Source organism: Equus caballus, chromosome 22 (genome assembly GCF_041296265.1).
Source record: "Equus caballus isolate H_3958 breed thoroughbred chromosome 22, TB-T2T, whole genome shotgun sequence".
Taxonomy (NCBI): domain Eukaryota; kingdom Metazoa; phylum Chordata; class Mammalia; order Perissodactyla; family Equidae; genus Equus; species Equus caballus.
In genome coordinates, this window is record NC_091705.1 from 17,482,293 (window position 1) to 17,507,401 (window position 25,109).

At 41.4% G+C, this 25,109-nt stretch overlaps 1 long non-coding RNA gene across 1 annotated transcript in view; it reads right to left on the reverse strand.

Annotated features, from left to right (window-relative positions):
• LOC138920244 (uncharacterized) overlaps window positions 1-24,883 on the reverse strand; it is a 39,647-nt gene extending 14,764 nt beyond the window's left edge. The window contains exons 1-2 of the long non-coding RNA XR_011431084.1: window positions 22,696-24,883; window positions 19,281-19,535 (exon numbers count right to left, since the gene is read on the reverse strand). This is a non-coding gene — a long non-coding RNA (uncharacterized lncRNA). The remainder of the gene's footprint in view (window positions 1-19,280; window positions 19,536-22,695) is intronic.
• Between the last annotated feature and the right edge of the window lie 226 nt (window positions 24,884-25,109).

The window sequence follows — 25,109 nt, forward strand, 5'->3', positions numbered from 1 at the left end:
GAAAATGCTAGTGTCTAAAAAGCAGGGATGCTTCTGCAAAACCTCTTTTGATTGCATTTCGCTTCCTACATTCCGGGCTGATGTTTGCTGTGTTTACATCATTGAACCAGGCACTTCCCTACTCATGTCCTTGCACTGAGTAAGATACTTGAACTTATAAAATTTACAAGTCTAAAATAGTTACCAGCATGTACTCCCCCACTCCACAGCTTGCCTCACCCTGTGAGGGATTAGGTTATAAAAATGAATGAAATCATCACTTCTGTTTACTGGATAATCCCAAAGCTAAAATAAAAAAAAGCAAAGGAGACAGAAAAAAACATTTAAGGAAAAATGAAGACATATGGGTACAGAGAGACGTCACTAGATATCTTGCAGGGTAAATTACTGGCAAACACATCACAGCCTGATCGTCTGTGGTTTTTCTTCATTCATTTTTTAAATGAAAATAAATTAAAAAGGAGGTAAAATTTGCTCATCAAAGTCCATTTAAAATATAAAGTCAATTAGCTAATGCAAATAAATAAATATACATGTTTTCAGAAATACCTAACATGCTAGTCATTTGACAGTCTGCAATAGTTCCTACATACTGTCTGGAAACTACAATTCCCAGGCTCTCTTGCACCTTGACTTCTTGGTAGATTCAGTCAAAGGGAGGCTCTGATGGAAGACTGGGGGATGGGAGATGGGAGAAGCTAGGATATTTCTTCCCTGCTCTCTCTCCTTCAGACTGCATCTCTGGTGATGGCTATAGTCTCTATGATTTCAACTTTCACTGGGAAGACCTTGTCATGGTTGTAGCTTCCAATAGATGCACCCAGATTCTGGTCCTGGCAACATTTCCTTCTGCTAACTTTAAGGGTGGTATCTGCTTCTTGCTACTATGCATCTCTGGAGTGCTTCACCATCCCCTGTAGAGTTTCTTATCTCCTCATCTCTGTCATCAAGTCCCTCTATTAAATCCCTTCTGTTTGAGACACCTAGAGTGATTCCAGTTTTCCTGACTGGACCCTCATAAAGACCCATAAGCAGTTTGTTTGTTTCCGATCTAAAAAGTACAAGAGGAGTATTATTTTATTGACCTGATTTTTCGTAGACAACCTATACCAGTTACCTATATTAAAAATGTTATGACACTCATACTAATTTTTATTTTCTCTTAAGCTAACTTAGCTATGTTTGTGATATACATAGGAGTAATTCTAGTTGCTGACATGAGAGTTGAGTTGCGCAAGAGAATTATCTATTCAGATGCAATCAAATCCTTTTTAATTCACCTTCCTACGGACTCCTCATTGCACATTCTCTGTTTTTGTCATACCAGCTATGCAGTATGTCAAACTTATGAATGGCATATGATGCATAAAAACTCGTTACCCATTAGAAAAAGCTACTCTCACTACCATGATTTGGCAGGTAATAAATCTTTAACACTGATGTTTCTTTTCCTCAAGTAATATTTTTATTAACCTCAGGACCACCAAGACCTGGTAGGAATCCTTTCCCATAAACCAGTTTATCCACTTGCATGGTATCAATTTACAGGCCTGGATATAGAATTTGGGTGCCAGGCTCCACCGGGAAATGCCGCTGCACCCTCAGGGCTCAGAGCGTCAGTAGAGAAGCTGGGATCTGCAGTTAGAGCTGACTGTTTGCACGGAGGCTTTATTGCAGCTGCAGACTTAGCACATATGAAAAGGTTTTCTGTGCTCAGTTTCTGGATGAGGCAGATTGCATCACCAGGAATTCCTGTCCTCTAACACATAGTGACCAACACGCCTTAATAAGCATTTGCCTTTTTATTTTCAGGTCAATAACGTCATGCTTTCTGTTCATTATGGAATTATTTTTTTAAATCTTTTTTTTTAAACTAGAGGGAAAGACATAAAATAATAATTCCAGTGCTGTGGCTCTGGTATGCCCTGTGCACCAGTGGTCAGCCAGTGTAACTCAATGATGGGCAATGCTCAGGTTTAAACAAGGCAGGGTTTCCAAGGCACAGCATCTGGCAAGACGGGTTGTTGTCAGGGGAAGGAGCTTGTGTATCCTTCCATGAGGTAGATGCTCTTGGAGGGGGTGGGAAATTGGCCCCATGCTGTCAAATACAGCATCCTCTTAGCAAAGGAGTCAAGGGTTCAAAGTTAATGCACTTTGGTTGGAAACACTGACAGCAGAGCCTGAGGGAAGCAGATGCAGCAAACAGGATGCAGACCATCTCAGAAAGCCAGAGGATGTGAGTGTAGCCAGCAGGCCAACGCCAGAACAATAACAGCCTCAATCAGACAGTGCCAAGGTAGAAGGAGGGGAGATAGAGGCAGCAGACTAGCTCACAGGCTATAAGTGAGGTGGGCCAAGAGGGAGCTAAGCTCAGGGGAAGGCTGCTTCTGGAATATCGTTCTCCCCCGACCCAACCTAACTTCAGAGTTATCCTGTTTCCTTAAGGCACTCAGACACCAGAAGGTTGGGAAATGTCCCTTCCAGGAGCAGGAGCCACAGGGCTGCTCTGAAATGCCTTAAAGTACTGAAGGTTGTCTTCTGGTGTATCCAGTTCTTCATGCAGATCTCTTATTGGAGAAGCCTTTATCCGTACAATGAAAAACAATAATTTAGGTGGGTTTTCTCAGCCGGTCAATGGATTGTGCGATTTTCCTTAGTGTTTAGTACACGTTATGTTGTTCTCAATGAATCTAGATGAGTGCTTACAAATCAGCAATCAACTCACACTACTAGTAAAGAGGCACCTGGGAAATGCTTAGAGATCACAGGAGCCAGAGGTTTTCCATGGCTGTGCCAAGATGACTGAGAATCAAAGATAAGTTAGAGTTTTGTGAACTGGCAATACAATTATAGAGATTTTTTCACACTCTAATAGCAAAATGCACAAGAAGGGAGTTAAGTCGTCTAAACAGAGACTGGGTGTCAAAGAAGGGCATTCTTGGGTAACTATCAGTGTGTGTGTATGTGTCTGGGGGTGTGTAAGAGTGGTAGTGTCTGTGCATAGGGGTGATGAGGAAGAGGTGAGCCTGAGGGGTAGGAAGAAGGTGATTAGGAGCCAAGATTGCCCCAGAAAGTACTTAAGTACCTTCTTAGTGGCTTCTAGAACATTCTACAGTTTCTGTACTTTTATCATTGTAGAAGGACATCAGAGGAGCCATCTCTCTTCTCCTTATTCCATGTAAAACTCTGCCCAGTGGCCTGTCATTCATGGACTCATTGAGTCTAGCAGCTGCTAACTTGCAGTTAGTAGGTGATATCTAGCTTAAAAGATATTAGATTTGGCCTATGAAGTACTTTTTAACTTTTGCAAATTTGTTGCCAGTATCTAAATTTTTTAAAATCTCCCATAAAAACCCAGAATTTTGGCTTTTTGAAAGAGAGAGAAAATTTGACAACACCAGGTTTTCACTTCCACATAGCATCAATGTGCTGGGCCCAAACAGTGGAGTATTCCTCTAAACAGAATACATGGTTCCCAGTTTTACACAGAGGCCACTACTCCCCATTGTCTCCTTGGCTTCTGTTGCCATTTATCATCACACTTACAACATCGTTTTCCTTAATAAAGAATAAAATAAAAGTAAAATATGTTTTGTATGAATATCTCTACCAAATGTAGGAAACGGAGATAGACGTAGAGCATCTATGCACGCCAAGGGATGTTTTCTTACACCTGTTTTACTTCAGTCATGTACGTTACCTGCATGGCTGATGATGGCATTTGAGTTTGAAAGCCTGAATTAGACTTATGTATAATAGAAGGGTACAAACGACAGTGAGCTTGACAGTGGTCAATCTGTGGTACAAACATGATCACTTAGGAGAGCGTCATTACTTCTGTCCTTGTTCTATAGACAGTACGTGGATATAGACATCAAAAATCTATGAGATGACTGGGCTCAAGAATCTATCTGCTCAGATCATTAGGATTTATTTGAACCATCAACCCTCCTCCTGAATTTTTGTAAGAAATTATTCCTGGAAATAGCTCTTAAAGGCTAAATGATACTATCCTTACTGAACTGTGTGAATGACAACAGAATTTTGTAATAAACAGTGAGTTGAGGAAAGAGTCAATGACCTCAGAATCTAACAGGTTTGTAGAGACCCAGGTGAGAGAAGAAGCTGTTCCTGTCAGTCAAGACTTCTCAGCATACGGGGGCACGTGCTGCCTCAGTAGATGAGATTGTGTTTAAGTGGCTTTCCCAGAGCTATAAAATGTCTCTTTTTGAAAACAGATGGAAACCTTGTACTGAGGAACTCTGAGAACTTTAATACATTTCAGGTCCTGCAGATTTTTTTTAATAGACTACAGAAGTAGTTCAAAGGGGAGGAGAATGCTATTAGAATGGACAATTAAAGACCCCTAAAATATGAAACACACACATGCACAGACAAAGGCAATGACATCTACCAAAAGAAACATTTTCATAGAGAGGGAAAGTAAAGCAAAGGCAAGTACTGCATAAGACCAATACAAATCAATCAGGTAACAAGGGACCTTTCTCCCTGGGTAGTTTGGGGGACTACAAAATCATAGGATAATAGGCATTCTGCCAATCTCAGGTCTAAGCATTTTTTTCAATGCATTACATCAAATTTAAAGCATAATGAAGCCCAAGAACCCAACACACCTGCTCACACTGAGATCTTTCCCCCACTCTTGACAATTACATTTTTGAATAATTTCTTAGTCTGGATCTTCTACAGAAAAGAGAGGCCAAGAGGTGGATTCAACAGACTTAGCATAAGCTTGAAAATTCAAATGCTGGTTCGTTATTCTCCGTTTGTTTCCACCAGCTGCTTCCTACCCTCTGAATTCATATTCCTCTTGGCTCTATCTTGCTTTGTGTCCCATAAGGTGATGTCTATGGCTGGAATCATCCCATTCCTTGTGTCCTCTGGCTTCTGGGCGGAATGGCAGAAGGCTCGCGGGCAGGAGAGAGATGCAGAGGCTGCTATTTATTTCCCCACACTCTCCCGGCTGGGCCTCACGTTTGAGGGTGGGTCCTACACCTATGCTGCAGTTCCCCTGGGGCTGCCCTTCTTGGCGTTACTGCACCCTTCCCTTGCACCTTCAGAACCCAGGTGGTAAGGTTCCTTCCTGTTGGTGAATCCTGGGTATCTCAATATCCCTTATCTGTTCCCTTAACTATCCAGCTATCTTTACTCTCTCTGTAATCAAACCTTCTGTACGGCCTACCTGCTCTTGCTGGGACCCTGACAGGTGTAATTTCATTTGCTAGAAGTCCTGGACAACTTCCTAAGTGTTTGTGGCTTTATGATCAACAATAATGATCATTCTGATAATAGGTGACAATAGTTCAAGTTAGTTGAGAACTTTCTGTAGGCCAGGCAGTGTATTTTATATGCACTGTCCCATTTAAGCCTCACATTGACCCAAGAGGTAAGATACTATTTTTATCATCTCTATTTGCATATAGGAAAATTGAAGCTAAGAGAGAATAAATGATTTGTTTATGGTTCCACAGCAACTAAGGGACTGACCTGAGGCTCAAACTCAGGTTTCTCTGAAGCTGTCATAGAAAGACAAAGTGGACAAAAGAGTTGTCCTGAAATCTCTGAGAGGCTGCTATGAAGGAAGATTTGGACTTTTCCTACGTAAGGTCAAAGGGCAGAATGACCCCCAAAGGGTAGAAGGACTGGTGTGCTGATAAATGTTTAACAATCGGCTCCCAGTGCAGAGGGCAGGGAGAGAAGGCCTGATTTGCAGCTTTTGGAAATTTCTGTGGTGCAAACACACCCACCATAGCTGATTTCATTTCTGGAGGTAACCAGAAGCTCAATGAGCTGTCGTGGACCTCATAGAGGGAATTCCTGAACTTGATAGGCCCTGAGTTAACCTCTTAGGTCATGTCTAACTCTCACATTGATAGATTTGTGTCAAGGTTATGGGATTCTACATGGGAGGGCAGGAAGAAAGAGTTCAGGATTTGGAGCTACACAAACCCAGGATTCTTATCCCAACTTCAAAGAGCTGGGTTGACCTTGAATAAGATATTAAACTACTCTGAGCCTTTGTTTTCTCATCTGTGTAGAATGGAGATAATAATACCTCTTCCTCTCAGTACATGATTAAATGACAGAGCCTTGGAAAAGCCATCAAATGCATTTTTCATGTCTCTCCCTCTTAACATTCATTCCTCGCCGATTGGGGTAAAGAGCAAACATCTACTATATGGCAATTACTTTATAAACAATCTTGTTACAGGATTAACATCCAAGATTCCTACTTCATGGTTTGACCTTTGGTATTGAAAAATGTATATAATACATTGAGCTGAATTATAATGTAGGTCTGCTAAAATTGGCTGAAAATTAAAAAAAGAGAGAGAAAAAAAGGAAGTCTCCCAGAACCTTGACCACTAAATCTAACTAAGGGCTGCGGAACCTTTTCGAGATACTCCTATCAGAAGTCCAGCCAGCTGGAATGTGTTTGTAACCCTGCCGCCAGTGTACCATTATCAGAGGAAATAAACGAATAACCTGCCAAATTGGTTTTGGACACATCAACCCACATGGGCACAGCACAGTAATGTTCAAGAAGAAGAAAAATAGAGGCAACCATTCCAAGCCCTGAGTCACTTTAAGGGGCAAAGTCAGTACGTGACCTCAGAGCATGCCTGTCCATTGAAAATGGCTGCAGAAAACCTCCAGGTAAGAGCAAGAAAGCCCTAAGACAAATCCCTTCCCTTATTCACTCTTCTCAGAGCCCTTCTGGAAGCAGAAATTTCTGAACTTTAATCACAACTTAAGAGCCAACAGGGATGCCCCTTGCATCATCTGCACTCATGGTACCTCCCTTGGTCATAGTGGGCTAAACAGATAGAGAGACGGAGATTACACAGAAGGCTGTGGATTAGCTTTGCCTCAAAGAAGAGTTTGCTGTCAAGGGAGCTAGTTAGGCTTCAAAAAAGACATTATTCTTAATCTTATTTCAAAAAAGTTATTTTTTTTGAAAAAGTTATTAAATGTACTTCAAAAGTCACCACCTAATTTAGGATACTGCTTGATTTCAGAGAGGCTGATGAGGAACGACTGGCCAATCCTAGACCAAATTAAAGGTCTACAAAGCTGTTTGAGCTTTATCTTCTTACAAGACGAAGAGATTGAGACTGCTCCAAAGAAGAAGGGAATGGAGAAAGGAATGGGCTTTTTCAGCACCTACAATGTGCCAGGCACTTTGCTATGTTTTCTTGTTGAGTCTTCACTACAAGTCTATTCTTCTTTTCCTGTATATGTGGAAATTGAGGCTCAGAATCATAAAGTAACTTCTTAAGATTACAAACAACCATATTGGTAGGTACGAGATTCAAATCCAGCTCTAATTTCATTTCATTTCAATCCAGCTCTTTTTTTTTTTTTTTTTTTTTTTTTTTTACCACATTACTCAATTTCCTGCCCTATTTAACTTCTTGAGTCTTGAGTGGTATTAATCAGTATCAGGCAACTAGGCTAAAGCTCTTGGACATCAGAACGATTGGGTAAAAAGTTCAAAGTCCAGTCCAATCAGGGCATAGCCCATGTCCATCTGAACTCAGCCCTGTGAGTTTGTGTGGGTACACATGGCCTGCTGAGCTGGACTCTGTTCTCAAGGGACTCTGCCTCCAGTTGACAAGACAGAATAACACAAAGAAATACTTAGAGCATAACACTACCCAGTAGCTACACAGGTGTACATGGGGTTGCTCCATGTATAAGTTCAACAAGAGCTCAACAAAAGGGAAAGTCCATGTGGGTGGGTAGAGGAGGAGATGTGGGAACATGAGTATAGAAAACACAGGCTTTGTAGAGGGAAGACTTGATGGGCAGGTTGGCTCTTGTTAGGTTAAAGGATGATTAAAAATCAAAGCACAGAAATGAAAATGAATGAGTGTGGGACATGCAAAGTAAAATCACACTGTAATAGCACTACATACCCCCCAGAAGAGCTAAAATAAACACTGAAAATATCAAGTACTGACAAGGATGTGGAGCAACAGGAACTCTCATGCATTGCTAGCGGGAGTATCAATTGGTTACAGCCACTTTGGAAATCTGACAGTTTATACTAAGATTAATCACAAGCACACCCAAATACAGCAATTCCTCTCTTCAGAATAAGTCCAGCAAAGATGTGGACATATATTCACCAAAAGATATGCACTAGAATGTTCATAGTAGCACTCTTCATAATAGCCCCACTGGAAATTGCCCTAATACCTATCAGCAGTAGAATGGATATATAATTTTTAGTGCACTCACATCATGGAATATCAATGGCAAAGAGACTGGACAATCTACAACACAATATTGAGTGAAAGAAACCAGACACACAAAAATATATTCTATATGATTCTATTTATAGGAATTTTTAAAAATATTAAACTCCCTATGGCATTAGAATTGAAGAGAGTGGTTACCCTTGGGGAGACAGTGATTGAAAGCAGGTGTAAGGGGGGCTTCTAGTGTGCTATCGATGTTTCATTTCACAATCTGGATGCTTCCTACATAGGTGTGTTCAGTTTGTGAAAATTCACCAAACTCTATAATTATGATAACTGCAATCCTATGTAGATGATATGTCAATAAAAGGTTAAAAATATTAATATGTGTGTAGGTGACAATCCAGACTAGAATGGATTGTGCTCTAATTCCTATCATTGTCTAGATGCTCTTGTTAACTGGGAAGGGAGGCTAGCCTTGAAGAAAGATGTTCGTCATCTTTGTAGGCCCCACAGTCATGATGTTGCTCCTGGTGAGTTACTGAAAATCTAGCAATACAACCAGATAAGTGTGTATATGTTTCTACAAGAAGAAAAGTCACTTCCTCTTCTACTCCCCCTACCTTCTTCCTCCCACATTTCAAGTCCCCAATCAGCCTCCCACTGAGTATTCCTTAACCTCCTAAATCAATACATCTTGATCTAAACCTAATAGGAAGGAATGTTTGCTTTTGTATCTAGGTTCAAAGTACAGGCTACAGTAGTTGGCTTTAAGTTTATGTTATAGGCTTAATTTTCTTGCTCAAAACGGAATGAGGAATACATTAAGGCTGGGAAAGGGAAAAAAAACATGATTGATGAACTGGCTTATATGACTACAGTTCTTTTAACAACAAAAATATTTGGTACGTTCCCTTATTATTGAGATCAAGCAATAGGCCTGGATCTAAATGACACAAAAATGGTTTGAATTAGAGTCAAATAATTGCCATTCTGAGTGAATATAAACTTTTTTGAGGGGGGTGGGGAATGGGAATAAAAAATAACTAATAAACTCTGAAGCAAAGCTCACTTCTGAGACTTAAGCTTCAAAGCTTTTAAAAAAGAGGCTTTTTTCCCCCTTAAGAGAGAGAGAGTGAGATGCACGCAGCAGGAGGAGTGGTTTTCCCAAGCTGATTTTTTCTTACGGGGTGACCCGGCCTGGGTCGGAATGTTACCATGTGATCAGCGCAGACCATGGCAGCAACACAGGCTCAGCACAGAAGTCAGGACTTTCTGCAGCATCATTAAAATAATTGGGAGAGAAAAAAAATGTTAAGCTCCACAAGCTTGAATCACAAGCCTCTTGGAAAGGTTAATAAGCTTGCTGCTCTGCACCCTCCTCCCCTCTCTTCAATGCCTTGCCTCCCCCACCCTTCCCACTTGCAGTGACAGACTGGTTATCAGTTGGGAAAGGAAGATTCAGAATAAAGCCTTTGTTTTCAATAGCTGAATGGCTCCCATTCCACCACTGATGTTGCAGCATTCTTGTTTATGACTACACCATGGAGAGGAGATCCAAAAGGAAATCTGTTTTTGTTCTCACGACTGGCAGACTCCTGGGGTCCAAAAGGAAGTCAGGGCTGCAGTACGAAGGTGTATTTGACAAGAGGAAAGGAGAGGAACTGGGTGAGTGGGGTGGAGGCAATACACAGACTGAGGTTGGACACTATTAATGAGAGGCAAGCAGCATAGATCCAGCAACGGGGGACAAGAACCTCCTTTAACTAGAAAAGCAGAAGCAATTGTAGTACAACTCACAGAGAAAGTGTTGAAAGTAAACTCAACTGCTGTGGGTGGTATGCCAGCTGGAGGAGGGCAGCAACTGGATAACTGGATTTGTGTCAGGAAAAAGAGAGACAGAACAGAGAAAGAGAGAGAGAGACAGGGAAAGGGAGAATAGCAAGGGATTGCTCTTTCTTCTTCCTCACTCCTATCTGGTCCTGGAATACTCTGCAGTCAAAGGTAGATAGCCTTTGGCAGCATACTCTGGCCTAGGCTACCATTATCCCCTCTCTTCCACCAAAGCCCTAAGCTTGAGACTGGGGTCAAGGTATGGTTAGTAACAAGGGAACAGTTCCCCATTCCTCTTCATCATCAATGAGCTTAAGTAAGTATAGTTGGTGCCAATGCCAGTTACTAACAGAGGCCAAGAAGGAAGTGTGCCTTCCCCAGAGAGACAATGGGTTTTCCAATTTTGTTGAAACTGGTTGATTTTGGTGAGCAGAGCCCCTAAAGGAAAGAAAGAGAAACTTAGTCCTTAAGAAAGCTATTTCAGAAACCATGTTCAGGGGAGCAACAGGTCCACAAAGGAAATTCTTACTTTCCTATGTTAAATGAAAGCTCTCCTTAATGAGTGAGAATCGAAATGTTGACAACTGTTTGGAGTTGGAGCTCATCTTTCACAAAGGCCATGCTCCCTGACAGTTACAGTTGACTTCTTCCTGAACTCAGCCTTCTCAGCTAAGCATAGTATCAAGGAAGCCATCACTGGGAGGCACATTTGGACCTCTCCAACCGAAGTGTTTGCTCAGTTGATTAGCCTCTTATGCTTTGCTCCATTCCACATCCTAATCTCAATGACCACATGCCATCATCCTCTTTTGGGGGCAATTATTCTCTTCCAATCCTGCAGAATGACAGTGTTTGTTAACTGATATAAAAACAACCCCAAAATATTAATCCTTGAATGTTTATTTCTCATTCACAGGAAGCCTTCCAGGTGATCAGTCAGTGACCCAGGCTCTTTCCACCTTGTGGCTCTGCCCTTATTTGGGGTCTTGGAGTCCTCCTCGTTTAAGTACTGAATGGGAAGATAGCCCATTTAGTAGAAAAGGCACCAGTGTGTTACCCCCTTTGGAAGTGATACACATAATCTCTACTGTATTCCATTGGGGAAACTTAGTCACATGGCCCAACCTAGACACAAGAGGGACTGGGAAATGTGGCCCCTCTCTAGGAAGGGACCTTCCAGTCTAACAGCAGCTTTGCTCTAAAACCATGACTCTTTGGTAGACAACTAGCCATGCTTCCTAGAGGAAGTTATGTTATGTATGACTTCCCATCAGCCATGGCTGATTGAACCAGAGGTATGCACTTGCCCTGATCACAGACTAGTCACAGGCACCAGTTGTGGCCCATTGCAAAAATATATGCCCCAACTGGCAGAATGACTTCTAGCTGAGTCAATAGATGACGTATTTGAGGAATTTGAACTGCCAAATATGGAAAGCAGAGAGTCAAGTGGAGAAACAGACAAGCAAAAAGCAATGGACTCCCAATCATGGCAGAGTACAGGGAGAGATATCTACAAAGTCCTACTGATAAACACTTTTCCAGTTCTAGCATTCACAAGACTGCCTGTTGTTGAAGTCACATAGTCAAACATTTTTTTGACTATTGATTTCTTTTTTACCTTATTATTACTACTTCCCTAGTCAATGTTTTAAACAGAAAATAATAGTATTTTTGGTAAATTGGTTCACTGTTCTCAATTCCCATGTCCTTCCTGTTTCAGAACTATATGTTTACACTCTTTGCCATGTAACTTTCTATTTCACCTCCCTAGAGTTGAGCTCGATTTCCGTGTCCATTGATGGTGGAGTGACCATGTGACTAACTTTAATCAATGAAACAGTGGATGACTGTGCGCCAGGTCTCAGAAAAGGCTGTTTCACTCACCCCCTTCCACTCCTGTGATCTCAATGAGAAAAGCACTACCCATGTAGCAACAGCCCCATCAGCCTGAGCCCTAAAATATGACACGTGGAGTAGATTTGAACCAAATCCAAAGCTTGAGCCAAGCCTAGTCAACCCGCAGCCCAAAGGAAAACAGTCCCAGCTGACCCACAGACCCATGAGTAAGAAACAAATGCTGTTGTAAGCCCCTGAGATTTGGAGTGGTTTGTTATGCAGCTTTATTGTGGCAAGAGATGATTAATACAGTGCTGAAAAGCAAATGTTTTTGCTACTTAACTCAACTGTATACATCTGCACTTTGTGAGCAACTACTATGAACGTTTCATATACCATATTATTATTTTTGATCCCACGTAAATAAATAATCCTTGCTTTAGCCCAAAGAGCAACCTCTATCCTCTATGGCTAGCAAAATTGAGGTTCTTATCACAGATGAGGAAAAAAGTCACTGCTTACCACTAACAAAACGGATTCATTTTTTTTCAGACCAACAACCACATTTATTAAAGTTTAAAGATTTAAGACTTGTCCAAGGACTTTTCATACAGCTCATGCACTCATCAATTATGTATTGCAAAAGAGGGGTCACCATTTCTCTTTTGTCTCACTAACTAGACTTGATTTCTCAGTCCTGGCCAAGACCAAAGATCTCTTTGCTCAATTCTCTATCTGGTTTCTAGGTAAACAAGAGAAACAATTCAACAGTTGTAAAAGAATGACACCATCATTTCCTCAGATGCCTCTCATTCTCTGAGCGTCAGTCACAACTTCTGTTTGTGACACACAAGGAACATGGCACTAGAAAGAATGCTGAAGGGAGTAGGAGGATGGGCGGTATGTTGATGGTATTTACGTTAAAAGGACTTGCAATTCCTGAAGCAAATTATAAATGTGTTTCCATTGTTTATGCCTTAAACTAGAAGACAGTGTTCGAGTCCTTTATTTCTGTGTCACGGTAAAAATATGATTACACAGATGAGGAATCTTTGGGTTAGAAGTGTGCTGAGATGTATTTTGATCCAGGTACGTCCTCAAAATGAAATGCTCAGGTCTCTATTCAATTTAATCAGTTACTACAGAACTCCACCTGACATTTTAGCTGAACATTTTGCCAAGACCAGAAATGGCAAATACATAATGTCGGAGCTGACACTCCACTGCCCATCCCCTTCCCCACTCAGTACAAAAGCACCCACCATGGCAGACATTACTAATCAACTCCTAGCCCTCTTTCCTGCTAAGCCTGGAAGTGGCATCAGGTTCCTTGTTAGTACTAAACTGCCAGCAGTCACTACTAATCGCTGGAGTCGGTACCTGAGATGATAACTAGTTACCTTGCTTGACCTAGATATTTTGTGCATTTCTAATATCATCGTGTGTGCTATCTACATTCTACCTTCTGTCAATCTCCAGTTTGTAAACCAATTTTAATATAAAAGTAATGCAGCCATAAAAGGACAAATTAGAAAACAGATAATACTCTGAATACACATTCCTTTTTTTTTTTTGACCTGAGACTGTCTAAAGATGGCAATACCACAGGATAAACAAAGGGTCAGGGAGAATCAAAATTAGTGATTAAAGAGAACCAAGGAAATTAACAGGACACAGATCTCCTTGGTCTGTTAGAAAAATTCCTTAAGAAACAGGTCCATTCACTGCAGCTTCACAGAAAGTAGTGGAAAGGCCGTAACTGTGGCAGAAATGGTCTCCCTGATTTAGCTACACATTGGGGGAATCTGGCCCAAAAACAAGTGGCTCTGCTCTTTGGGCAGAAAAACAAATTTTGTGTTGTGACTGTGTGAAATTACTCATAGTAGACACAGTATAGTTTCAGACCAACTGGGGAAAATGTGTTAAAGAGAAAATACATATTAGCATAAGTGACTCATAGGTGTTTTCAGACTGAGCGAAATACACAAATCTGGATTTATCAGTTCAGGGCTCCCTATGATTTCCTTCGCCTCTTCCCCCCTGCCAGGCACCCCCTCCAATGTTCCCTTTTCTCCTATTCTGAATGCATCAGTGTCCTGGAAATTCTGGCAACCCTCCTAGGCCAGCTGCTGCCTCTGACCTGACATTCCCAGCCTTCTGCAAGGTCACAGGACATGCTGTATTCTGGGATTCTTCTAATGGAAGATGGGAAGGGCTTGAAACTACGTGTCCCCACGACCCTATGAGTCCCTGGCTGGCAGGCCCAGTTTACAAATGCAGGCTTTAACTTCCAGCCCTACAACGGAGGCTCCTGGATTTGAATTAACCATAATTCCTAATTGATAAATTTAGTACTCCATTCAGCTCAACCGACAAAATAGCTCACGGAATAAATATTAACATTCTTACTTTCTAAAGGAGAAAAATATAGACAGGAATCTTGGATAGGAGTGTTTGAGTTTAGATAAAATGAATTTAATGCATTATTCTCATATTCCACAAACAGGAATTGTTGCCTCAAATGAAGAATGTGCACATATGTCTCACACCTTCTTAAAGCTCCTCTTCAGCTTTCCTACAGCCCTGACTACTTGGTTTTAAGAGGACTAATGTTAGAGTGATGTTGGCAGTCCTCTGCCAATTATATCTATTGGCCTTCTAAGGAAAGGCCTCATCCTTTACTCACCCACAAATTCACTGGGCACCCCCAGAAGTGTGGTTGTGGGCACATAGCCAGTGTCCAGTCATTCTTTTCTGGCTACATCAATAATTGGAGCCTGATCACAATTCTGTTTGGCACAGGGCACATCAACAGTGAGAGATGTCATGCCTGCTGGTGAGAGACCAGCAGGGAACTCATACTCCCCACCCCATTTCCTTCCTTTTCTCCTTTTGGAGAGAAAAGTGGCGAAAGAGTTGGAGAGTATCCACAGGTCAATAAGAAGAAAACAAGCAAAGAAGACAAAAATAAATAAATAAGTGAATAGGGGAAAATGGGGGAGATTGGAGTTGTCAGAAAGGAGGAACTCTCAAGTCTGGCACAGACTCAAACCTGGAAACCCAGTGAGGTTTGCCCATCACTAATGATCACATAATAATATGTTCCCAGGGGAGGGGCTGGGAGAGGCTATTAAAATACCACAACTCTGGTGCTCTATGGGAGAGGAGCTTTCTGAAACGTGGTCCCTGTCAGGCTTCCCTTGGGAGTCAAAGGGAAAAAAACAACTGTAGTTTGGCTCCTGCAAGGTGAAGGGTTGGGAAAACTAGCTGAGAAGGCTTCTCTCCCCAGCCCAGGGTTGGACATGCCTGTATTCTCCTTGTATAATTTAGATGTGGTGATGGGCCAGCTTGTTAAGTGTGCTGGCTGGCTCACTGGGTGACTGGCAGGCAGCCGTAAGTGAGCGGAAACTAAACCATTTGTGGGGTATGAGGTGGCCAAAGTAGCCAGAATCAGGCTTTTGTGATGTCTTCAATCAAAACAGTTATTTCAAAAGATGTTGGCGACTCTGCGTTTCCTTCTAGGGAGATACGACTCTCCAGTGAAGTACACGTGGGTCTTCGGGCATCTTGACTGGTCACTGCGGCCGAAGGAAAGCCCTAATTTGACCATATCCTATGGGTTACATGTGGTAGGGCTCAGTAAAACTTTCCTTTTTAATCAACTTTATTGAAGTATAATTTAATACAATTAAATTACCCATTTTAAGTGTACAGTTCAAAGAGTTTTGACAAATGTATACACCCATGTAACCACAAGTGAAATCAAGACAGAACATTTCCATCACCCTAAAACATTCCTGCGTGAGTTTTTTCAGTCAACACTGTCCTCCAACCCCAAGAAACCGATGATCTCTTCTGTCACTATAAATTAGTTTTGCCTCCTCCAGAATTTCATACCAATAGAATCATATAGTATGTATCCTTTTGCATTTGGCTTCTTTTGCTTAGGACAATGTTTTTGAGTTTCATTGATATTATAGGTATCTAGACACCTTTTATTTTGATTGCTTGGTAGTATTTCAGTGTATGAATATACCTGTTGCTGGACATTTGGGGTTTTTTTAATGGAAGTAAGATACAGTCTTACAAGAGGTCAAGAGAGTAGAGAAAACAGAAAAAGAGGTTAAGACAGTTATAGAAATATGGGTAAAAGAATTAAACTGACACTTCACAAAGACAATATCCAAATATCCAACATTTTCAAATTAAAACTAAAATGAGTTACCATCATACCTTCACCAGAATGGCTGAAATGAAAAACACTGACATACCTAGTGTTGGCAAGGATGTAGGGCAAACAAAACTCTCACACTGTGCTTCGAGTACTGTAAACTGATATCGCCATTTCTGAAAACGGTTTGGCATTATCTACTAAAACATAACACACGTAAACCTGAGATCTGGCAATTCCACTCCTAGATTTAGGTACAATACTATAGAAATACACATATATGTGCACCAAGGGACATATGCTAGAATGTTCATAGCAGCACTATTCAAAATAACCCCAAACTGAAAATTATTTCAGTATCCATCAACACTAGAATGTACAAATTTATATCATAGACTACTATGTGGGGAGGAGAGTGAACATAATCCATACAAAAACACATACATCACATAAAAGTACACATATTTCATAAACATGTTGAGCAAAAGAAGCTAGATACAAAAGAGTACATACTGTATGATCTGTTTGCATACAGTTCCAAAACTCATCTATAGTGTTAGAAGTTAAGATAATGGTTACCCTCAGTAAGGACAGTGACAGGAAGGGAGTACAGCAGGAACTCCCATGAGGCTGGTAATGGTCTGTTTATTGATCTGGCTGCACAGGTGTGATCAGTTTATGAAAATTCATCAATTTCTGCACTTAATAATTTGTGCACTCTTTCTGTATGTTATTCAATAAAGGGTATCAAAATGTAGGAAAGCTTTCATATTCTTAATATTCCACCCTCATTTACACACACACACATACACACAGAAATATGCACACACACACACATCACAGGAACTGAGAAATCGTTGGCCAGGCATGCTGCCAACTGTGGTTCATAAAATGGGGTCATGGGGCAGGAGCAGGAGCCTAGCAGTCCAAGTCACTGTCAAGGAGGCCAAAAAGTTGTCACACTAGATTGAGGTGTGCTAGGTAAGCCATCGAGACCTACTTGTAAGTGGAGATCCTGTGATAACTAAATAATCATGTATCATAAAAACTGGTGTGATCTTTGGAAATGTCCATGAGGGTTCTGGTCCTCATTTCAGCAGGACAAAAAAGGAGACAAGGCAAATTGAACTCATCAGCTCATGATCTCCACTAATCCCTCACACCAGTTAGTCTTTGGTCCCGGTTTTTCAGAAAGTTAATTAAGCGGGGTCAAGAAAACTAATGGAAAGTTTGCAGTCATGGTTGTAAGCCAAATGGAGCAATCTGAATGGTCATATAAAGTACTCATTCCTTAAAATATCTCCTCCAATATTGTCTGAAACAGTACTATTGTAGATAAACTCATTTTGGTTAAGGCTTTTCATCTGTGAAAAAAATGGCTCATTTTTGAAAAGAATTACCGGTCATAACTAGCCAACATTCCCACTCCTTATTCCAATGGTGCCAAATTTAACCTAGTCTCCAGGCCAGACGGCAGGAGACTAGGTAAAATTTGCAACTATGGTTGTTGCTAGAGGCACTCAACTCTCCTAGACCTGCAGGCCTGGGTGGATGTAAAACAGGCAAACACACAACATTTTTCTGTCCCTTTTTTTCCTCAATATATGCAAGACACTTTGGAATCCTTCAAAGGAACTGTAAAATTAAAGAAATTACAAAAAAAAAATTTTAATGATAAGTATACAAAATACTCATGTCTGATTCTTAAATACCTAAGGGATGCCTGGTTTCCCTCTTTGTTTTGCTTCTACTCCAGTAAACAGCTTTAGATCGGTGAAATGAATCCTTGAGTTTGCATCAAAAGACGTGGATCTGAAGCCTCGGTCTTAGGTTAGTGTTGTGTGAGCTTAGACAGGACCCTCAGTCCTCACCAGCCTCAGTTCTCTCATCTGCTAATGATGGGTGACGGGAGACTTAAACGAGCTAAGCTGTGTGCAGGTGTCCTCTGAATTGTAAAATGTACTGCATCAGGGCTCTCATAGTGTGGCCTCTGGAACAGCAATGTCACTATTATCTGGCGTTTTTTAGAAATGCAATTTCTCAGCCCTACTGAATTGGAAACTCAGGCGAGGGGGCCCAAGAATCTGTGTTTTAACAAGCCCTCTAGGTGATTCCGATGCTCCATCAAGTTTGAGAGCCACTGTACTCCTCAGCCACATGCCTGCTTTTAACTAGAAAATTTCTCTTGTCTCCTGAGGTCTTGTCACAGACCCTAACTAGACTACTTTGTCTTCCCAGAAAGTAGGGGAAGGAAGCTTTTGCCTTTCTCCCCTGGTTCTTCCCTAATTCCTCCATTGAGGGTGGCAAGTGACTTACTTCATGGTGAGATGGGGCAGAGTCTGTTCTCCACATGGACTGGGCTCTTGGCTCTGTCTCTGGCAGTTCCCTGCTCACAGCAGCTCAATGAATTTATTTTGCTTCCCTAGAGCAAGCACGCCAGGTGCAGGTCAGCTGCGGCTGGCCTTTTCCGACAGGCCTAGAAATTTGGGGGCTTATCCCTGGGATGTGAGCCAGGCAGGCAGTAACCACCAGTGCATCTGCCCAGCTGGTGTCTGCTCCATGAACCCAGGCTTCCTGCAGGTGAGTTCTCAATGAGGAAGTGAAGGAGCAAGGGGGCAGCTCACCTTTGCCTTCGGGCCCAAGCCATGCCTTCCTCAAATACAAAATACCAGAAATCCTCCATTTGGAGGTCAAAACTCTGATACTGGATTGAATTCTTGTCTCTTGGATCTGTTCTCAATTGACTCAAACGAAGAGAGAAAGAGAGGCAGGATTAATTGGCACCTCAAACCCCAAAGTTCATCTACTACAACAGACCAGCCCTGGGGACTAACTTTGAGGTTGGCTCTAACGGTGAGCACCATCTTTTCTGATAACCTCTGCAGGGTTCTGTCCCACTTTATCAGTCCAGTCTTACATGTTCTCACTTTGTTCCATATTCTCGTCTGTTGGACCAAAAAGCTACTTTTTGCTTCTCTTGTATTGTGGAAAAGATGAACACATGTCAAGTCCACTGAATGCTCCCCAGTCTACTCAAGCCCCTTTCCAACTCCACTTCTCAACTCTTCCCACGTTGCAAAAAATCTCATCTCTGGTCTTGGTCCCTACTCTAGTAGAAGTTTCTGCCATCAAAACCTGTTATCTATAGCTGTAAAATAAATCACCCCAGAGCTTAATGGCTTAAAACAACAACAATAATATTCTTTGCTTACACATTTGTAATTTGAGCAGGACTTGATGGGGCAGGCCATTTCTTCTCCATGTGTCTTTAGTTGAGTGGCTTGACTAGGCCTGGAAGATGTACTCATAAGATGGTTCACTCACATGGTTGGCAAATTGGTGCTGGCTGTCAGCAGGGAGCTCAGCTGGGGATATGAGCCAGGAAACTTTCTTCCTTTCCACAGAGCCTTTCCATGAGCTACTTGGATTTCATCACAGCATGTGGCTAGGTTCCAAGAGTGAGCATCCTAAGAGAACATGCATTTTTCAGTTCACAGCATTTTTCAGACCTGTCTTTGGAAATCACGTAGCATCATTTCTACCATATTCTATTGGTCAAGAGTTGCAGCAAAATTTGTCCAGATGCAAGGGGGAGGGTACACAGACTCTTGATGGAGGGTGGCAAGGTTCTAGAAAAGCATGGGGGATGGGAGACATTGTTGGGGTCATCTTTAGAAAATTAAATCTGCCACTGAATTCTCTCACAGCATCTTTAATATAATTTCAGTAAAATGCAAATATTCCTGGAAATGTAATATGAAAAACTATTACTGGTCATTAATGTGCTACTGAAGATGTATTTATTAGGCATTCAGCTAAAAGGAAAAAAGATATACACTGATTAAAGGTAATGACAATAGCTTTCAGTTTTGAGTACTTACCAGATGTCAAGGACTGTGCTACACAATTTACATGTGCTACCTTACTATACGCTTGTAACAAACCTATGAGGTAGTTATTACTATTCTCAACTGACAACTGAGAATTCTAAACTTAGAGAGGTTTGGGAAACTGGTCTGAGGCCACACAGTTTGGAAGAGGTAGAGCTGGGATTCCAGCTCAACTAGTCTGTTTTCAACTCCTCAATCTGATTTTGAGCCCTCTCTCTACCTGCCAAGCAGAACTTAAAAAAAAAAAAAAAAAAAGCTTCCATTTTGAAGTAATTTCACGGTTACAGAAAAGTTGCAAAAATAGTACAAAGAGTTCCTGTATATCCTTCACCCAGCCGCCCCTAGTGTTAACTCTTTATATGACCATGATACAATGATTAAAACAGGGGAGTTGACATTGGCACAACAGTAACTCAACCATAGATGTTTTCGAATTTCACCAATTTTCCCAGTAATGTCCCCTTTATGTCCCAGGATCGAATCTAAGATCCCACATTGCATTTAGTTGTTATGTCTCCTTGGTTTCCCCCAATCTGTGACAGTTCTTCAGTCCTCCGTTGCCTTTCATGATATTTTCACTTTTGAAAAGTACTGCCCAGTTATTTTGCAGAATGTCTCTCCATTTGAGTTTGTCTGATTTTTTTCTTGTGATTAGATTGAAGTTATGAATTTTTGTCAGAAATACCGAAAAAGTGATGTTGTATCCTCCTTAGTACACCATGTCAGAGGGTACATCGTGATAATGTCTTATTACTAATGTGAACTTTGAGCACTTACCAAAGAGCATTTTTAAAGAAAGAGGTGAGAGAAAATGAAACATATGAATTTGACATGGCAGTAGGCAATTCTATGCAGAAATGCTGTTATGAATAGGGGGATGAATAATTATAATGAGCCTTCACGTGCCAAGCATGAAATGTATCACTTTATTAAAATTTACTAATTGAATATCCAGAAGAACTGCCTAAGATGTGGACGACTTCTTTGGGCACTGGTCTCCGTGGCCTTGTAGGGAATCTGGTGACAGAGGAAACTTGTGAGTGTCAACACCCATTCTTGCGGGTGTCAGGGAAGTCAAAGTGGAAAGAGGGTACGTCTAGAGAGAATCTGGATGTTATAAAATCAGATCATTGTTTCAGGCCACTAGCTGAACCCTAGCTACTGAAATTTCAGTCCTTTGTGCACATAGCTTCCCCTCCATTGTTCCACTGAGAAACAGCCTGGCAGGAAAGGAAGGAGGCCAGGGTTTGTGGCCTGGAGACCTGGCTCTGCACACTAGCATCCTCACTTACTACCATGAAAAGGATCTCTCCAGCCCCATCTCCATTTGTAAAATGCTGATGCCTGCCTTTCAGCAGGAAGGCTGTGAGCACAGTGCTGCAAGGACAATGCTGAGCACTTTCTATTCTGCTAATACTCAATACATGGAAGCTGGTTTTCATAGAGCAGCAATGTGGTATTAAAAAAAACCCAGAATTTTAGAGTTGGACACTCCTATCTCTCAGACTCAGCTCCACTTCTTTCTAACTAGATGACTTAGTAAGTTATGAAACTCATAACATCAATTTCTGGAAAATGTTGAGAATCCCTAGTTTGTAGGCTATGGTAATAATAGTGTTAAAAATGTTCCTGGTATATAACAGGTGTCCAAAGCCAGTAATCTATATTTTTATTATTGTTGATTACGTCTTTAGCTAGTTAGTTCTAATCTTGGCCTCTTTCCACGCAAAATCCTCCCTTTAGGGTGCCCTCGTGACCAGGAACCCAACTATGTGGGTTCTTGGCTCTTGAATTGGATTCCTAAGAGGAACTGAAGGATTCAAGGGAAATCCACGGATCTCCCTGCTATCAGGATACAGCAACAATGAGATTTTCTTTGAAATGGCAGAACCCTTAGCACCAGGGCAAGGAAGGGAACTTTCTTATGACTCAGCAGTGATTTGCCTCCAAATTCTCAAAATGTTTGCAAACTTTTATACTCTCTATGGATACACAGGTCTTGGTACATTTCTAGAGGAAGTATCGATGCCGAATGTAGGCAGTTTGGAAATGGCTACTTGCCGAGATGATTAAGGTTTTATGACAACAGTTCAACTGGAATGGATTTTCTTCCTAGTCATATAATTGCTGGTGGCATTTCGAACTGGAAGGGAAGTCTTGGATTAAAATGAAACAAAGCTGTTGAGGAGAACATCTTCAGCCAGACTGGAATTTGGGTTGAGGATTACTCGTGTGAGAGTGAGGGGGGTACAAGTTGTACAAATTGATGTCTCTTCTACACAAATGGATATGAAAACGAACCATGGTGTTCATATTTTTTTTGATTGTAGGGTAAGCATAAGTCACCAAGAAGGTCAAGACTTGGGTTCCAGACCCCTTTCTGCCATTTACTTGTTATATGACACTGGAAAGGTTGCACTACCTCTCTTTGACTTGCTTTTCTCATCGAGAAATTTGTGAGGCCAGTCCGGTGGCGTAGTGGTTAAGTTCACGCACTCTGTTTCAGTGGCCCGGGGTTTGCAGGTTCAGATCCCAGGCACAGACCTAGCACTGCCTGTCAAGCCATGCTGTGGCAGTGTCCCACATAAAATAGGGGAAGATTGGCTTAGATGTTAGCTCAGCAGCAGTCTTCTTCAAGCAAAAAGAGAAAGATTGGCAATAGATGTTAACTCAGGGCCAATCTTCCGTACCCCCAACCCCCCAAAAAAAGTTACATAGAAATCGGTGAGAACAATACCTATGTACTTGAACACTATGAATATATCATCTGTAACCTCAAGGTGACTGTGGCCAATAGATGCACATGGTGGGTGCTTAAGAAGCACTTGATGAGTTTGGGAGAATTCAAACCTAGTCCCTGCTTGGTCTGGTTGGCCTTGGGCACATCTCTGGGCCTTCCCTGTAAGAGAAAGGTATTGAGCATTAAAGTCTGCAAGGGCTGCTCTGTCTCCAGATATCTCTGTATCTTGGTCTTCATGGCTGTGCCCACATATGTACTTCTATGAGCATTCCACCATAGCTGCCAAGTACGCATTCTGCAGTACCAATCACTTGTCTCGAAGATACATCCTTTCGGCCAGATTGAAAGCCTAATGTCCTTTGCTTTGTAACCTTCAGAAGCCAAGCGCTTCCCAGGAAAATGCAAATAATGGAACATAAGGTTTCCACTGCAGCTGCGTTTAACACAACAAGCAAAAGCATTTTATTCAATCAAATGAGAATCTGTAATTTCTCTCTCTCCTTAAAGCAGTTATAACTACTACATATCTCAAGGGAGTTTCCTTAGAATTTCCAGAAATATTTACCTCAAAGTAGAGCTCAAATCTTTAAAACAAGTAAGATTTGCAATGTATACCAGACCAGCAAGGACAATTCTTACAAGTTAGTTTCATGAAGTGCATTCTTAGAGGAATGTTCCTTCATTCAAGACAAGTTATAGGAAGGGAGATGTTACTACAGTGAATACACATTTCCTGCATCTTCATAAGTGGCAGAATTCTGCTAATCTCTCAAACTGATGGAGATTTGCAGCCAGGAGAAAAATAATCCTATTCTAACTAAAGTTACAACAAAGAAAGCGCACCTTTCAAAAACTACATTTTTGCTTTTCAAAATGTCTTTCAGTGTATTAGTCTCCTAGAGCTGCTGGAACAAGGTACCATAGACTGGGTGGATTAAAAACAACAGAAATTTATTCTCTCACAGTTCTGGAGTTAGAATTCCAAAATGAAGATGTTGGCAGGGCCATGCTCCCTCTGAAACCTGTGGGGGACAATCCTTTGTTGCTTCCTAGCTTCCGGCAGTTGCCAGCAATCCTTGGCATTCCTTGGCTTGCAGCTGCAGCACTTGAATCTCTGCCTGCACCATCTCCTGGCTTTCGGTGTGTGTGTGTCTCTTCTCTTCTTATAAGGACAAAGTGTTACTGGATTAAGGGCCAATGTTACTCCAGTATGACCGGATCTTAACCACATCTGCAAAGAATCTATTTCCAAAGGTCACATGCTGAGGTACTGGGGCTAAGGATTTCAACATAACTTTTTAGGGCACACAATTGAAACCATAACATTCACATAACTGAAAACACCTATTCAATTGGGAAAATAAAGTTGGGCACATTTGCAAGGAGTTGGAGAAACAAAAAAAGTAAACAATGGATATACGCTAGCCAACATATTTCATATGATGATCATACAACTATACAATTTACTCTTTAAAGGGACAGTGAAGATCTATTGGCTTAAATTTTTATCCAGTGTATGTACTTTTCCATAGGGTATTTTTTGGGTGATCATTTAGATTCTGCTTGAAAACTTCAACAGTGTTGAAAGTTGGTTGTTTCATGAAGACTATTATTCTGTTGTTGAACTTTCTACATTGTAAAAGATTCTTTTCTTAAGTGAGCAAAAATCTGCCTCCTAGGATCATCCAGCTACTGTTAGGAATCTTGCTCTCTAGACTAATCCAGGGCCTGGAGATGTCACCCGACCCCCTCATGAGAATCTCCCTAATATTTGATGAGAGTTAGGAGTGCTGTGTTGTGTGCTCTTAGTTTCTTATCTTCTGGTCCACATGACTTAGCTGCAGTGGGACGTAGTATCCAGAACCATTCTAGGCACTCTCCTATTCGTGTCACCCTAAACCTAGATTAGCCAAGTATAACCTGACCCGAATCTGGGCAGAAATGGGCTCAGCATAGGTAATGGATCCCTTCTCTCAAACATCTCCATTTTCCTTCTCAAAGTCACAAGGTGTTCTCATTTTCAACGATATCTGCAGTACTGGACAATGTGTCCACCTCTCTTTGGAATGTCTTCTCCTTTGACTTGCATTATAACTGGTTGATTTCTCTGGTTCTCCTCTTTACCTCTCTGAGACTACCATTAAGCTACTTCTTTACTTCCTTCTTTGGTTTCTCTTTCCCCTCCAATTAGAAATTGAGTGTGTTATCTGATCTTCATACATAATCTCAACTATTCCCACTGTGCTAAAATGCATTATTTGTTTGTAATGTTTTATTCCCTCCCATGCCCTTGCCATGCTTCCCCACACTGTAGACTTCAGGCTTGGCCATGTGACTTGCTTTGGCCAATGGAATGTGAGTGGTTATTACATATATCACATCTGAGCACAGGCTTTAAATGTGCTTGTGTG